Below are 13,516 nucleotides of genomic sequence, written 5' to 3'. Positions count from 1 at the left end.
AAAGAATGGTTTAGCTCCTGGAAGCATAGCAGCAGCAGGTCCAGGGAAGGAGTGAAGTGGCTGTGATTTTCACTGTGTTTGCTCAATTATGCTTAGCCATGGTTCAAATGAGGCTGCTATAACAAGCTGACTAAAAAAAGGGAAACATTTAAACTCCAATAAATCTAAGCTGTGAACAATTACTTTTTTGTCTTAATTAGATTTGTTTAAAATTGTAACATGGAAGAATTGTGTAAGGACACAAGTCTAGGCTTCAAGCTGACATAATTCACATAACAGAAAAAAAACCTCTGAATGGAAAATTTGGCACATGCAGAGAAAAGTGATCTTTATTGATTCAACTCTAGTTTTAAAACCACAAATATCTAAACCATGCATATATTATGCTTAAGTCTATCCCTTACCCTCCAAACTATGAATATTTCCTCCTCACAAATCAAAACACTGACTAAAATAGCTGTCAGTGCTGGCCGCCTCAAGGTAGGCAAAACAGTAGTAGTTCGGTAGAGATTTAGGCAGGGATTCAACCAGTCTAGGGACATGGGTGGCGCTGTGGTCTAAATCACTGAGCCTCTTAGGCTTCCTGATTGGAAGGTCGGCGGTTTGAATCCGGGCAACTAGGTGAGCTCCCGTTGCTCCGTTCCACCTCCTGTCAACCTAGCAGTTTGAAAGCACACTAGTGCAAATAGATAAATAGGTATCACTGCGGCAGGAAAGTAAACAGCATTTCCGTACACTCTGGCTTCCGTCACAGTGTTCTGTTGTGCCAGAAGCAGTTTAGTCATGCTGATCATATGACCCAGAAAGCTGTCTGTGGACAAACACCGGCTCCTTTGGCCTGAAGCGAGATGAGCACCGCACCCCATATACACCTTTGACTGGTGCTTTACCTTTACTTTTTTTCAACCAGTCTGTGAGCAGCTTGGCCTACACAAGTTGCCCAAACCTAGGAATCAGATGAATTATATAGGGCTAGCTAAGACTCTGCTGGTTACTCAGGTCACCTGATCCTGCTGGGCTGACAGCTGCAGTATCTTCTCCAGCCATCTGCAATGCAGTATAGTTCAGACCCACAGTAACATTTGCTTGAAAACTACCCCATTGGCACAGGGAGAAAGGAGCCTGTACCCTGCTGCTTGAGTCACCCAATCAAGACCTTAAAATAGTGTTGCTTTGACAGATGTGTACAGTTCTTGCTTATGAAACCACAGGTCAGAATAATAAACTGGTATGTCTCTGTGGTACTACAGCATCTTTTGCCTTCCTGAATTAATGTGAATTAACATATGATCCATCATGAATGAGGACTGATCTGTAATACAGCCATTCTGAGGTGGTGAAATATAAGCTGAATGGATGCAGTTTGATTTGTACTTCCTTTGGGCTGATTGTCTTACATGAATCCAGACTCAATTTATAAAGCTCCAGACAGATTTGTATCGCCCAACCATCTGTTGAGCTGGCTGGAATGAACTAAGAAATGTAGGTGCTGAAGTGGTTTTTGGGGATGTCCAGTGCATCAATAAATTACAGTTAACATGAAACAACCTTGATTCAGCACAATGCTGATGAAGCACATGCTGAACAAGAGCCAACTCTGGCAATTAATATTTACAAAGACAGCCCCACAGAGGGTGTTAATAGCACCCTTACTGACTCACTCAGTCACTTTGATTTTATCTGAGACATTGTGGGCAGCAGAATTATATCAACTATTTTACCTTTTATTATGTTGCTTTCTTAAGAGCTCAGAAACTAAGGGAGATTGGCTCCTGCCAGGCATTCTCATGGGATAGGCTGTGAAGATTAGCATGTCTCTCTACAAATGTGGGTGAGCCTGTGCTGTAAGAAAAGCAGTAATTCTTTTGCACCTAGGTTGAAAGGAGTGGAAATTTGTGATGGAACTTAGGTTTCAGCAGTTTCTTGCCTAAAATAGGATAGCTCAGTAACTAGAGGTCAGGTCCAAGTGATTTGACAGCACCAAGCATATTTCTGTATGTTTAATCAGGGTAGTAGTGTATCTGAGTTCATCACTGTCTGGTATTGTTATTGATGTGATCATATGCAAATGGGGCAAGTTTGGACATGTGAAACATTTGTTCCATTGTTAAATAAAGGGTTGACATACATCTATATCACACAGAAGTTCTGGAGGGCTCATTTCTAATAGCACGCCATCAAAAAGTATGCCATGTGTGCTGTTCAGTTGTGTGATTTTCTGTAAGCACAACAGAAAATGGCCAGAAATTAGCCCTTCAGAATATGCCTAATAGAAGCATGGTAGGGAATGTTCTAACTCCATGAACCATCCTAAAACAAAAAAAGAAGCTTAGGAGTGATATATAGCATCTAATATTCAAATCTTAACATTTGATCTGATACATACAGTATGTAGCTGGCCTTATACCAGGTCAGACTAATAGTCCATCAAGCCCAATATTGTTCTCCACTAGTGATCTTCCACATCACCTTCTATCTGCTGCTTTAACTGGAGAGGCAATAAATTGAACCTGAGATCTTCTGAATTCTGCCACCTGTTCTAGAGTGGGGAAACACTTGGTGGTTCTCTAACAACATGGCTGGGACACAACAGCATGTGCATAGTGATCCCCCAAGTTTGAAAGCATACCAGTGCAAGTAGATAAATAGGTACCGTTGTGGTGGGAAGGTAAACAGCATTTCCGTGTGGCCTGGCTTCCTTCGTGCACCAGTAGCGGTTTAGTCATGCTGGTCACATGACCCAGAAAGCTGTCTGTGGACAAATGCCATCCCCCTCGGCCGGAAAAGCAAATGCGCACCACACCTCATAGTCACCTTTGACTGGACTTAACCATCCAGGGGTCCTTTACCTTTACCTTACTAGCTAAGAGTCCTTATTGATGCCTAAAGGTACAGTGTAGTGGCTAAGAGATTGAGCTGTGAATCAGGAAATTCCAGCTTGAGTAAACCACTCATAGGTTGTTCATTAATTTAAAGCTATATACATTTTGTTAATTAAATAATAATAAAGTGGCATTAGGCAAGTCATTCTTTCTCAGCCTCAGTCCCCACATATACAGTACAATACGAGTGATAACAGCACTAACTTTATAGGGTTGTTGCAATGATTACAACAAGATAATGCATGTGAAACAGTCTGAACACTTGAAAGTGCCATACAAACATTAAACATTATCTATGTCAGTATGGAAGCCCCACACAGTTGTAAGCGTTCTCTATTAGGAGGTGGCCTAAATCACATTTGGTGGCCATGTGATTTACACTAACTTTTAAAAGCTGACCTCTCTTGTTAAGGGGCTGTTAACAGCCTATTCCAAGGGTAGGCAAACTAAGGCCCGGGGGCCAGATCCAGCCCAATCGCCTTCTAAATCCGGCCCGCGGACGGTTCAGGTATCATTGTGTTTCTACATGAGTAGAATGTGCTCTTTTATTTAAAATGCATCTCTGGGTTATTTGTGGGGCATAGGAATTCATTCATCCCCCCCAAAAAAATATAGTCCAGCCCCCCACAAGGTCTGAAGGACAGTGGACTGGCCCCCTGCTGAAAAAGTTTGCTGATCCCTGGCCTATTCACACAAGCCATGGTCCAAAGATGGGGCCGTGTTAAGTGCCTCAGAATTTTCTCTCAATACTCAGCATGAGCCACATCTGTGTTATGCGTACTGTGATGTCTGGTCCCCATTTCTGCATTGCCATTTACATGAAACCACAAGTCTTAACCTAAGGAGTACCATTTACCGTAGGTTCTGGTCACCAAACCAGGAAGCAAGAATCTAAACCTGGTTACACAAATAGAAAGAACCGGGTGATTCAGCTTATAAAGCTATCACACTAGCTATTATGTACTATGTATACTCCATGCCAAGGAAAAACCCAAGAGCCATAAAGTTCAAGAAGCATCAGTTAATAAGGACAGCTCCCTTTAGAAGCTGAATGAGAACCATCAGAGAATAGATTAATCTGGGGTTGAACAAACAATGCATGGTAATATCGCAGAACCAGATCAGAAGAAGAAGAAGCAGGAGCAAAGAACAAATTGGAAATGAGCAAGGCTTAACAGGAAGAATTTATTGTCTATTCAGGAATTAGTCTGGTCTTGCTGAATCAGGACCATAAGCTGAATCAAGATTTCAAGCTGCAGTTCACCAGTTTAGTCACATCACAACATAGAGGCAAAGAAGAACAAGCATCCTAATCTCTCTGAAATTCAATTAGGCAGGTAGCTAGGAGTTAGTTCACACCTCTCTAATGAGGTGTAAATTGCTATGGATTTAGCATCAATTACCCCCAAGTGTTTGTGTTCTCACACTACAGCTATGATTGAGTGACAGACTTGCTGGCTCAGCCTGAAGCCACATGTGTGCCCCAGTCCTAGAAGAACTATTAAAACCTAGTTAAGTCATTTATGCAACTAACTGAACCATTTGTAAAGAATAGCAGGTTAATTTTTAGATTCAAATTGTAAAGATTTCGAAGATGATCTTGAGGGCATGTGCAGCTGCAGGTTTTTTAAATGTTAAACAACATAATTCAATCAGAAACAATATTCCAAAGACACCCAAATACTGTGTGGAACCAGAAGACTGTAACCTGCCATGGCCCTGGATCCCAATTCCCCTTCATCAGTACAAGGAACAAAAGACATGGAGGGCAAGAATAACTGGTTTTATGAACACCCTCAGGAGGCAGTCACCAAAGTAAGCGTCCCATTAGACTCCCATTAAGGAGGTTGAGCCCAAGGGAACAGTGATGTTTCCATTTGCTGCTGCCGCTGCTACACCTCATCCTCTGACCTGAACTCTTCCCTGGAATGATTTGCAGCTCATGAGGACACACGTCCCCAACCATATTGAATCCAAATGCAAAATAAAGCACCTCAGCTCTGCCAAGAGGACATACCTCTGGGAATGGCATGTGGTCCTTTTAATTCTGAACAGTTTCCTCTGTGGATGTATGGCTTGGAACACAAACTTCAAAGCTCAAAAAAATTAGCTCCAAGTCAACTCTAGACCTCTCAGTCCCATAGTAAAGTGATCTGTAGGTACTTGCATGTGCGTAGCCAGGAATTATTGGGGGGCAGGCTTTATGTGACGAGGGAGCAGAACTGAGATATCTGTGGTGCAATTGGTCAGTTAGTTAAGTATTTCTATTTATTTACTTGGTTGGGGGAGGGCAGCTGCCCACCCTGCACCCCCCCAGCTACTCCCATGGGTACTTGCCACTGACTGTGGTCTTCAGCCAGGAACAAGAAAGGACCCCAGTAAAAGCACAGGACCACTGCAGTTCTATTACTGTGCACAATGGGCATTGGCTGTTCATGAGCAGAGCCACAGAATGTATCAATTTTCATGAATAATAAGGAAAACATAGCTCAATGAAATTCATTTGCCCATATGCCTGATTCTATTCATGCAAAATTCAGGACCCCCCCTCCAAGCAACTAGTGAAGCAAATACAGAAACACCAGAAGTAGAGAATGACCTTGGTTAACTAGAAAATAACAACAACCAATCTGGCATAAGTCAAACTATATATAAAGATACAGAAAACATAATTGTGGGCAAAGAAGCTTATTGCTGAAGGCTGCTTTTGCCTCCTGCACGTGACTAGAAAGAATGGTGGAAAATAGTAATAAGAAAGAACTGGTTAGGGCAGAGTGGGGGGAAATTGTGTTGTTTTGACCCTTAACACTCATCAGTCCCAGCAAGCATGCTAATAGCAAGGGATAATGGGAGTTGTAGTCCAACAACATCTGGAAGGCCATCTACTCACCCTTGGGTTTAGTAGGAGTAACTCCCACTGGCAGTTATACAGTATTCCAATATATTCCACATCTGCCTATGACACTTTTATTTTTATTATTTATTGAATTTAAATACCCCCTATACCCGAAGGTCTCAGGGCGGTATACAAAACAAAATCAGAATATAAAATCAGAAAATATATAATCAAAATAAAAACAACAACCCAATAACCCTCCCCCCAAAAACCACATAATTTAAAAGGGCATAGGATTTTATGCGGCATTATACAAAACAGTCTGCTTGTCAGAGTTACTTCATGCATTATTTTTTAACCTTAGACTCGGGCTGATGCTCAGGCCTGGGGGCTGAATGTGACACTCCAGGCATCCTTTTTTTTTTTTTAAATAAATTTTTATTAATTTTCCAACACATATTAAATAACAATACATAACAATACAAAAACAAACAAACATATAAACATGTATAATTTCTTAACCTTCTTTTCCTTAAACCTTCTTTCAACGACTTCCCCATACCTCCTTTTTCTGCATCCTTGTTTTAAATTTTTCCAGCAACTCCTAATTTTATTTACTTATGGCAGTTCCTTTAAATCCTTTTTCCCATATCCAATTGTTTATCGCTGCAATTTTATTTCACATTACTCAGAACATTTTAGCACTCATTAATTTTACAACAGTTCTTAAGGTAAACTTTAAATTTCTTCCAGTCTTCTTCCACCGTCTCTTTCCCTTGGTCGCGGATTCTGCCGGTCATCTCAGCCAGTCCCATGTAGTCAGTCACCTTCGTCTGCCATTCTTCCAGTGTGGGTAGTTCTTGTGTCTTCCAGTACTTTGCTAAAAGTACTCTTGCTGCTGTTGTCGCATACATAAAAAACATCCTATCTTTCTTTGACACCAATTGGCCTACCATGCCCAAGAGAAAGGCCTCTGGTTTCTTCGCAAAAGTGCATTTAAGCACCTTTTTCATTTCATTATAGATCCTTTCCCACACTCCAGGCATCCTCTTTATCTGGACATCAGAACTTTGTCTATACCAAACGCTTTCTTCACATGCTACACTCCTCATTGGCCCTGCTTCACATGTCAGGTGTTTTTGCTTGGCTGGAATATGTCCTGGAATTCACTGGCGGGGGTGATGAGAGTGAGGGCTCACTCCCATTTATTGTTTCGTCAGGCATGGGTTTGTGTGTGGTCTTGTTTGTCTGGGGAATTTGTTATGTTTTCTGTAGGCCATTTCCGAGGTGAGAGGCTGGATGTGGTCTGGACTGGGGCACGTGAAAGTGGTTTCATGTCCTTGGAGTGAAAGCCCAACCCTGCACTGAACTGTGTCTTTCCTGGTGTGAGACAGGAGGGAATACAGAGTTTTTGTCCCATGTGAGAGCTTGGGTCTCAGTTATGTATGACTGTTGTAAGTGTCTCCTTGTGGATTTTTCCCCAAACACTGTTCTCTGCTGTATATCTATTGTCTCTGAAGTGGGCAAGCTGCCTTGTCCCCGCAATTGAAGAGGATGGGGCTGTGCGACATCAGCACGCCATTCACACAGGGTACGCTGACATTATTTGTGCATGCTCTGCAGCATGCTGCTTTGTTGTGTACATGTGCTGTGGTGTGTACACACAGCTGCAATTTAATGTTGAGGGGGCCCTGCCCCCTCCTTTAAAATTTTGGGGGCCCTCAGCCCCTTGCCCCCTCCCCCATGACATAACTGGAAGTGGGTAGTTATGGGAGGCTACTGTTCAGCACCATGGGAATTGTCCTGTGGTGTCCCACAGGGTTCCATCTTATCCCCCGTGCTATTTTAACATTTATATGAAGCTTCTTGGAGCTGTCATCAGGAGATTTGAAGTGAAGTTTCATCAATATGCAGATGACACCCAGCTCTGTCTCTCTGTTCCATCTGAATTAGGAGAGGTGGTTGAGGTGCTGGACCAGTGCTTGGACTCAGTGATGAGTTGGATGTGGGTCAATAAACTGACAGAATCAGAAAAATACAGAGCAGTTTCGTAGTTTGGGGTTGCTCCTGGATCCAACATTGTTCATCTTAGTGACTAGGAGTGCCTTTTTTCAGCTCTGACTGATTTACCAGCTGTAGCCTCTTTTGATGACTTGGGCACTGTACCCCGTGCTCGGTGCAATGCACTCTACATGGGGCTGCCCATGAAGATGACCCAGAAACTTCAATTGGCCCAAAATGCAGCAGTCAGATTACTTGCTGGGATTCCATTTAGATCTTGTATAACCGACCAAGGAAAAGAGACGGTGGAAGAAGATTGGAAGAAATACAAAGTTTACCTTAAGAACTGTTATAAAATTAATGAGTGCTAAAATGTCATGGGTAATGTAAAAAAAAAAAACAGAATTACAGCTGTAAATGACTGGGTAAGAGAAGAAGGATTAAAGAAAGTGAGTTATAAATCAACTGAAATGAGGGGTTGCTGAAGAAAATTTTAAAATAGGGATGCAGAAAAGGGAGGCATGGGGAAGTCGGTGAAATAAGGTTTATGAAAAAGAGGTTATGAAATTATACGTGTTTGTATGTTTGTTTGTCTATGTATTGTGAATTGTAATGTGTTTAATTTATGTTGGAAAACCAATAAAAATTTATATATAAAAAAATAGATCTTGTATAACCTAGGGTTGCCATATTCCGAAGAGCAAAAAAGGAGACACATTGGGGGAGGGGTTTGCAGGAGTGCATGCGCACCAGACACGGCATCACCATGCCGCCTACACTATATGAATAACATTCTATGTTCAACTAAAAACACCACAAACAACAACAATAATCAATGAAACACCCCCCCACACACACTTCACCAATCTCCTCATCTGCCTTGCCAGTGGTGCCCGGGACAGCCAGTGTAACATGATGGCAGTATTTTGTTCCAGGGAGCCATCAAGTAAATGCTTTTTGCACACGTGGCAGGTTCTGGGCCAACCTCAGGGGTAGCTGCACATAAAGTGCAATTCAGTAATGTAATCAGGAGATCACCAGTATATGGACAACAGTGGTCAGTCTATCCTGGCCCAGAAATAGCCACAGCTGTCTTACCTGCCAATGTTGGTAAAAGGCACTTGTAGCCACTGAGGTAACATGGGCTTTGTGTGACAGAGATGGATCCGAAAGTACCCTAGACTACAGGGGGAGTATAACTCTGTCCAAAGCAGGCAATTGACCTGTTATTCGGACTTTGGAACCTCTCACCCACAGCATTTCTGTCTTGCCAGGTTTAAGACTCGGTTTGTTGGCCTTCATCCTTCCCACCACAGAGTCCACACACTGGTCCATGGCTTGCACAGCCTCTCCTGATTCTGATGTTAGAGAGAAATAGAGCTGGGTGACATCACTGCGCTGATGATAAGGTAAAGGTAAAGGCCCGTACGGGCCAGTCATGTCTGACTCTAGGGTTGCGTGCTCATCTCACTTAAGAGGCCGGGAGCCGGCGCCGTCCGAAGACACTCCCGGGTCACGTGGCCAGCGTGACGAAGCTGCAGCTGGTGAGCCAGCACCAGCGCCGCACACGGAAACACCGTTTACCTTCCCGCTAGAAAGCGGTACCTATTTATCTACTTGCACTTAGGGGTGCTTTTGAACTGCTAGGTGGGCAGGAGGTGGGACCGAACGACGGGAGCTCACCCCGCCGTGGGGATTCAAACCACCGACCTTGCGATTAGCAAGTCCTAGGCACTGAGGTTTTACCCACAGCGCCACCTGCGTCCCAGACAGTACTGGGGACAAGATGGTACCCTGTGACACCCCATAGCACACCTGCTGGGGGCCTGAAAAATAATCAACCAGTGCTGTTATCTGAAACTGATCTATGTAATGTGGATGTATGACATTAAAATCTATTTTGAAGGCATGGGAAATCTCTATATATCCATGAAAGGCTGGGCTCAGAATTTTGTTTCAAAATCTGGCCTTTACTTCGTCCTTCTCCCATTTGGCAAACCATCTTGTTTTGAAAAGAGCTGAAGTTAACATGCATGTTTGGTCTTGTAAGAACAATAACTTAACTTATAGAGCTTCTACTCACGCCAAAAATATTTTTGTTTGTTCTCCTGCATCCCTAATGATGCCAACAGAACTCCAGGAGAAGAGGCCTGCAGTTAACCACAAAGCAGGAGCCAACAGACTGCGGGTTTGTTTGTTTTCTGTTGTTGTTTAAAAGTGGTGTCTACTATAGAATGAGTAGTAATCTTAGCAACATTCATTGTGAGGGAAATCCATTATGAACAAGCTCACATCCCCTTATTCTCAGATAATGAATGAGAGGAAACTTGAGAGATGCAAAGGGGAGAGAAAGGGAGAGACGTCTCAAGATCATGCAAGCCACTTGAAATATATTACTTCCAAGAAAGTTGCAATATATTTCCTTACAGCTTTTACATATACACAAGTTATTTGCAATTGAAAGAGTTCATTAAAAGTCTAAGGGGACATTTGGCAAGTCCGTTCTTTACTGCTTTAGATACGTGTGCCATCTTCATAGTCAGATGTTATCATAAAGCTTAAACCAATTCCAGTTAAACAAAGTAAACTGTTTCTAGTAAACAGCTCTTAAACTGCACAAGATTTTGTACCAAAAGTCTGCACCCATTTTGCCAAACTGGATTCAGCTCTGCAGGCAGAAGAGACTGCAGGCTTTCTGCCTCTACAAGTGTGTGCCCATCTCACATAATTAGCAGCATCACTATCATTGTTAATCCTAATTGGAGGTCTTGTGGGTGGTCTTCACAGGGATGTCAGAGGTTAAGGAGAGAAATCATCAGTGTCCTACACAAATATAAATGAGGCAAATTCTTACATCCCAGAAATATGCTGAGTGTAGGAGAACCTCAGTGGAGAAGGATTTATTTCCTTTCTGTGCATAGCAGGGAGGGAGTTGCCAACAAAAAAACAAGTCACTCTCATTGGAAAACTGGCCTGCTTGATCACTAGCAATTCCTCCCCTCCCCACCAAACCATGCCATTTACTTATGAGACAAAACTGCAAGGAAGCAAATAAACCTATGTTGTCCTGGGGGTTTTTTTTAGGGGGTATCTTTAAACATATATAGCATACCATACATTTCCTCCATGAACTGTGACTCGTAAGAATGATGCCTCTTACTAACTAGGTTCTTCTGGTTTTATAAAGCAGTCTCTTGAACTGGGATTTTTAGAAATCCTTCCATTAGAAGAAGCGGCAGTACTGAAAGGATTTCTCTTAGAGGCTTCTGGAAACCTGGCATATCTGTCATCTGTGGTTTCTATTCTACATGTACAAACACAGCTTATCAATCATCTCTCTGTCTTCTTAATGAGTGCCTGCAAATGCCAGTTTGCCCTACCCGTAACACTTCTTTCATTTATCAGAGATTTCTCTGCAGCACAAATAATTAAATTGATTTTATTTTGTCATTTATATAAGCTAAATAGAATTGCTATTGCTTCCTGCATCTTCTCTCTCAACCAGGTGTCTGGACGATGCCAAAGGGAATCTCTGCAATTCCTCATTCCCTTTCTCCTTCCCATTGAGGGACTAATTTATAGTGCCTGAAGCTTCAATGCTCAGAAGATAGAGACAGCAAGGGATAGATACCTGGCTTTAAACCAAACTGACAATTTTATAGGATTCTTATAGAATTAAAGCTGCTTGGTCTTTGTCCATCACTGAATTCTTATACAACTTTACTGAAGAGCATTTGGTATGCTTGCAACCCAAACGATCATGGCTTGATGTAACATAGCACCATTTTTGTTCATATTTTCATGATGGGAAAAGGAGGAAGTCCCTCTACTACTAGCATTCACTCAGCAAGTTTACACAGTACTTTAATGTTGTCATTATTTTTTTGGGAGGGGGAAGGTGGACAGGATAAATAGTTCCTCTAGTCATTTTATTCAATAATGAAAACAGCGGTATATTATCTTCAGCTAGGATAGAGAAGTGTATTAGCATTTCTTGTCTCCGCTGTGCACAACATGCACTGACACTTTGGAGAAAGCATATCTAGTGACAAGTTTCCCCATGAGGCCTGGTGGCTGCCACACCCCATTATGGAAATCTCACCACCTTAACTTCATGTACTACCCACATTTATGGGATTACAACCTTTGTTTTTGCAGTGTGCCACACAAACCTAGCTCTCAGTATAATTTTCAGAAATGTATTAGTAGAATTGTCAGGTCCAGGACTGAAACCAGGATGATGTTATCCTGCCAACTAAACAGGTATATTTAGAGACTAAGCTCCAATATTAGGGGTATGAGGTTGGTACAAATCAACAACTGGTATGCACAGAAAAAAAAGGACTGCACCTATTTAATCAGTATGGTTGAACTGCATGCCATCTTTGCTAGGAGAACCTGGATGGTATGCTTGACAGACTGTCTCCTTCCCTTTTCCTCAAATTAGATATTGGAGAAGCTCAGCGGGTTTTCCCCAGTGCATTCCTCATCGCCAACCCCTAATTGCTGCTTAACATTAAATAACGAAGTGAGGAAATGTTGGGCAAATGTTCTTGCTATGGGAACACACTGTTCCCTTTAATTACATTGTTTTTGTTTGGTTTTTTTTTTATTAGTTGTGCTGTGGGTTCCCCCTCCCTGACAGGGCCAGCAAAGCACATGCTAAATATGGCCGATTTAAAAATCCACAGTGAAACCCGAATCTCGGCACCAGACTGACTGGAATCGGTGCAACCCAGGGTTACGAGGGACACACATTCCAACCTCTCTACTGTTCTCACTCAGATCCACAGTGAAATAACAGCAGGCCCCTCCCTTCCTGGGTCAGCTGGAAACTGCTTCAAGTCTTTCTAAAGAGACATGCTGCTGTTGGTGGTGAGCCAGTTCAATATGCTTAGCATTCTATACAGAGAAAGAGTATCAGCCCTTGCACATCAATTTCCTCTTCAAACACTCTTCCTGACCATTACTCTTACTTATTCCCCCCACCCATCATTTGCCAGACCATATCCCTTAACCTGTTGCTTTTTCTTCCTCTGCTCTGTATCAAGTTCAACATCTCAAGTCAAATTCTCTCCACCCTAGAGATAAGTTTTCATCTCAGCCCTTCGTGTATGAAAGTATATGTGCGCACGTGCCCACTCTGATTTTAAAAGTATGCTGACCTGCTGTCAGGCCTTGGATGTGGCTTGCTTTGATTATTTGTTTTTGAACGGGAAGTTTTATGATTGCATTGGGAATCTGTCCTAATTGACGCTGAGTCAGAATTATAGTAAATGAGTATGTGTTTTAGTTTGTTGGATAAGCTTTAACTACTCTATAATTAGTTTGTGGCATGTTGGGATTTTTATTTTTTAATTTTTTTTAGGAATACGCTGAACAGAGAACTAAGCAGCAAGTCAAAGTGACCCTAACCTATCAAACTATTTAATTAAGTCATTGTTTGGCCTTGGGGGTTTCTGCAGGAACTTGGGGCGGAGTTCTAAGTTTGGGAGGAGACCATTCAGTAGATTCAAAACACCTTTTCCTGTATCTACAAAACTGTAGGTAAGAGACTGGTAGCAATGTTTGAGACAGATGAGAAGCAGATAGTCTGAAATTGTAATTTTACTTCATTCTTATCTTCAGAACGCAAAGGAATCTGCTTTCCTTTGGAATGACTGCTCTCTAAGTCAGCCTTGCAGTGCACCTGTTTTCTCAGCTTGTGACAAATGGATTGTGTAGGTCAGTCTGCGTTTATGGAAATGAATGCAAGGTCCAGCCGTGGCAAGGGGGTTGGGTTAGATGACATTTTCTT

The 13,516-nt window shown here is 42.3% G+C and overlaps 1 protein-coding gene across 13 annotated transcripts in view; it reads right to left on the bottom strand.

Annotated features, from left to right (window-relative positions):
- Positions 1–13,516, bottom strand: part of LOC128401994 (ankyrin repeat and fibronectin type-III domain-containing protein 1-like) — a 315,884-nt gene that overhangs the window by 34,177 nt on the left and 268,191 nt on the right. The gene's annotated exons all lie outside the window — the stretch shown is intronic.

Source organism: Podarcis raffonei, chromosome 14 (assembly GCF_027172205.1).
Source record: "Podarcis raffonei isolate rPodRaf1 chromosome 14, rPodRaf1.pri, whole genome shotgun sequence".
Taxonomy (NCBI): domain Eukaryota; kingdom Metazoa; phylum Chordata; class Lepidosauria; order Squamata; family Lacertidae; genus Podarcis; species Podarcis raffonei.
This window is presented reverse-complemented; position numbering and strand designations above follow the sequence as displayed.